The sequence below is a fragment of the Sinocyclocheilus anshuiensis genome, unplaced genomic scaffold (genome assembly GCF_001515605.1).
Source record: "Sinocyclocheilus anshuiensis isolate Anshui unplaced genomic scaffold, SAMN03320099.WGS_v1.1 scaffold551, whole genome shotgun sequence".
NCBI lineage: Eukaryota > Metazoa > Chordata > Actinopteri > Cypriniformes > Cyprinidae > Sinocyclocheilus > Sinocyclocheilus anshuiensis.
In genome coordinates, this window is record NW_015548222.1 from 317,412 (window position 1) to 320,975 (window position 3,564).

Here is a 3,564-nt window from a genome sequence, read left to right on the forward strand (position 1 = left end):
GACGACAGAATAAGATGACAGTTAGGACGACAGTAAAGAAGACAGAAAGAACGACAGAACAAGACGACAGTTAGGACGACAGAACAAGATGACAGTTAGGACGACAGAACAGGACGACAGTTAGGACGACAGAATAAGATGACAGTTAGGACAACAGAACAAGATGACAGAACAAAACGACAATAAGCACAAAGCAGTCGACTCATTTTTGACACAAATGGAACCTCATACCACGCACCCCCTGGCCTCTGTGACTTATGTGAAGCATTGTAGGTTGTGGTTCAGTGATGCAGAAGTCATTTGGTGTGCAGTGCAGTGAGTAATCCTATGAAGATTAAAACAGCAATAGCCTCACAGCTGGGAATATGTACGTATGCATGTGTGTGGATAAAAGTGAGAGAGAGAGAGGACCATTAGTGATTTTGTGATATCAGCTGACCTAAAGTTTCCCAGACAACAGAGCATTTTCCATGCACTAACCCTCCTCTAAACCCTCTGCACAAAACACACACACACACACACACACACATTGTTCGGTTCCACTTGAAAATGGACTCCTCACCACAAATGCTGAAGTCACTTGTTTACCATTTCCCAGCTCAGCACACCCTCTCTAGTTCGGTTCACTTAATCACAGTTCCCTCTACCTCTTGTGCACACACACATCTACATAACTGCACAATCACACACATGAGTGTTATGTAATGAACTGTTTCTTAGTGCCTCATTTTCATGCATGTAATTCTGTTTGATGAGATATGAAGTGTCAAGCCATTGGTAGCACTGATGTTGTCGTTCTGAAGGATGGTGATAAGAGGGATAAGATGGGCACTGTCCTTTCAATGGTTTCTCTACTGCAGGACTGATGTAAACAAGCCAGGGCTATGACAGTTCCAGCAGTGCAGTTCCAGCTCATATGGAAAGTACTTCCCTCTAGTGGTGAATATATCAATTCCAAACGTAAAATTCCACATTGCTGGCCTGTTGACAAATTCACATTCTGCCTACTCAGCTCTTCTATTCCAGTGCTTCAGGTCATGGGTTCATGTTTGCATTATGATTGGATTATTTTGAGGGCACAGGCTTCCAACCCAAAACAAATTCCCAGAGCAAAGGATTCCTAAAAACTAGTGAGTGTATAAACATTGTGCCCACAGTCATGACCATCAGCAATTTCTCTTTTTGATTTTTCTTCTTCGTAAAACACCATAGTACCTACAGTATCTGTCTGTAAGGCCTATAAACCATTTTCTTTGCTATCATTTAATAAAGTTTGTCTTGACAAACCTTGCTATTGACTTCTAAATTAATTAAATAGAATTGAAAATCAATGAAAAATTTTATTTAAATTTTATTTCATTGCTTTCAAATTGCAATTCTGCATCCTGATTTTCTACCTCAATACAAATTTAAGACAAAGAGACTCTTAATTCAGTTTTGAAAGGTACACTTAACTCTGAATAAAAAAAAATAATAATTCAGGTAATAAAGCAAATAAAGCAGTTTATAGCTACACTTTGGGGTCTGGGCAGAGGCTTAGAATATGCAGGGGACGTGGTGGTGTCCCCGCACTTTTAATAAAACGTACATTTGTCCCTCGCACTTTTTCATTGGACAAGTATGTTCACAGAGGTTTTCATAGGGCAATGTGCATGTATACATCAAGATTTAAGATAAGATAATCTATACAGTAACTCTGAATAAAAAAAAAAAATAATTCAGGTAATAAAGCAAATAAAGCAGTTTATAGCTACACTTTGGGGTGTGGGCAGAGGCTTAGAATATGCAGGGGACGTGGTGGTGTCCCCGCACTTTTAATAAAACGTACATTTGTCCCTCGCACTTTTTCATTGGACAAGTATGTTCACAGAGGTTTTCATAGGGCAATGTGCATGTATACATCAAGATTTAAGATAAGATAATCTATACAGTATGTAACCTGGCATTTCCATGGCATTAAAATAAACTTAATAAATAACTATTTTTTCATGATTAAGTAAAGCAGTAAGTTGCTTTGGCACGTGGGAACAAAATTGTGTTGCACAATGATGAATAATTTGCTAGATATTTCTTTTAAAACCCTGCTTCTGAAGACTGCTTTGACAGCCCAACATGTCTGAATCCGGTCTGAGAATATCGTAATCCATGTTTTTTTTTTCCTGCTTACACATTTGTGGGTCATGTCCGATCTGTGCCACATGGGAGAAAAAAAATAGAATCGAGTCATACGATCCATGTAATGTAATTGTGGCCTGACTGTCCCCTGTGCCTGAGATAAAAGATCTCTCATGGTCAGAATCTCCCAAGGAAAGCCTTCCAGGTCCAAGTCTGCAAACCAAACTTGGGCCAACCGGAATGGAGCTACTATTAGCAGGAGTGCTCCGTCCTGACAAACCCTCGCTATCCCTGTTGAAAAACCAGCATATGCTGGTTAGGTATGTTTTGAAGCATGGCTGCTGGTTTGAGCTGGCCCTTAGCTGGTCATGAGCTGGTTTAAGCTGGTCCTAAGCAACTAGCTCCTGCTCAGGACCGATTTAGGACCAGCACATGACCAACAGTTGGTCCCCATTGACTTCAATTATATGTAAAAAAATAAAATAAAATACTATGGAAGAGAGTGGGGACCATCAACTGTTTGGTTACACGCATTCTTCAAAATATCTTATTTTGTGTTTAGCAGAAGTAAGAAACTCATTCAGGTTTGGAACAACTTGAGGGTGAGTAAATTAATTTTCATTTTTGGGCAATCTGTCCCTTTAACATGTGTGTAACCTTAGGGCATTAAAAAAATGCAGCATCATAGGCAGAGGGTGAACCAACTCCAGGGTAAGGCTAAAAGCAGCCAAATTAACTACAAATATCATAAACCCGTCTTTTTAGGCAAGAACCAGACATGGGTGTCATGTAGGCTAATAAAATATGTTTAATGGGACTGAATTTGTATTTAACATAATTACAGTTTAATAAAAACATTAGAAATTGATAATTATAACGTTTCCTTTCCAAGGTTATTCAAACAGTGAATATACAGAAAGTGACATATCATGAACTTTAATCTATCGCGAGTTTAAGGATTCTCAAAAAACAAAACTATTGTTTTAATCACTGAAGCTGTCTACACTGTGAAATGAATCTCTTACGTTGGACTTACATCTGCGCGTTGTTGTTTATGATGAGAGAATAAGCGGAATTCAGTCAGCGAATGCGCGCGCACTCAAAACTGATGAGTTTCAGTGATGACTCATCTGAACGCCTCTGATTGGCCATTGCATTCCTAAGCGCAACAGAATCGCATGTGATTGGTTATAATGCGAAACACTGTAAAACGCCTAAAATTAAATACGGTGCTACATGAGCAGGTCTTAATTTAATGCCGCAATCTACACTTTCTAATCATGTTCATTTTGTTAGCAACAGACATAATAAATTTAATTTGTTTGCGCAGGGGCATTTTAGTCCAATTTAGTGGCATTTTTGCCCCAAGTCGCTGTGGCCAGGGGAAGGCTCAGCCTTCAGGCTCCGTCTATGTGCAGCATCAACTGATTGGGCCATGATAGATCTAGA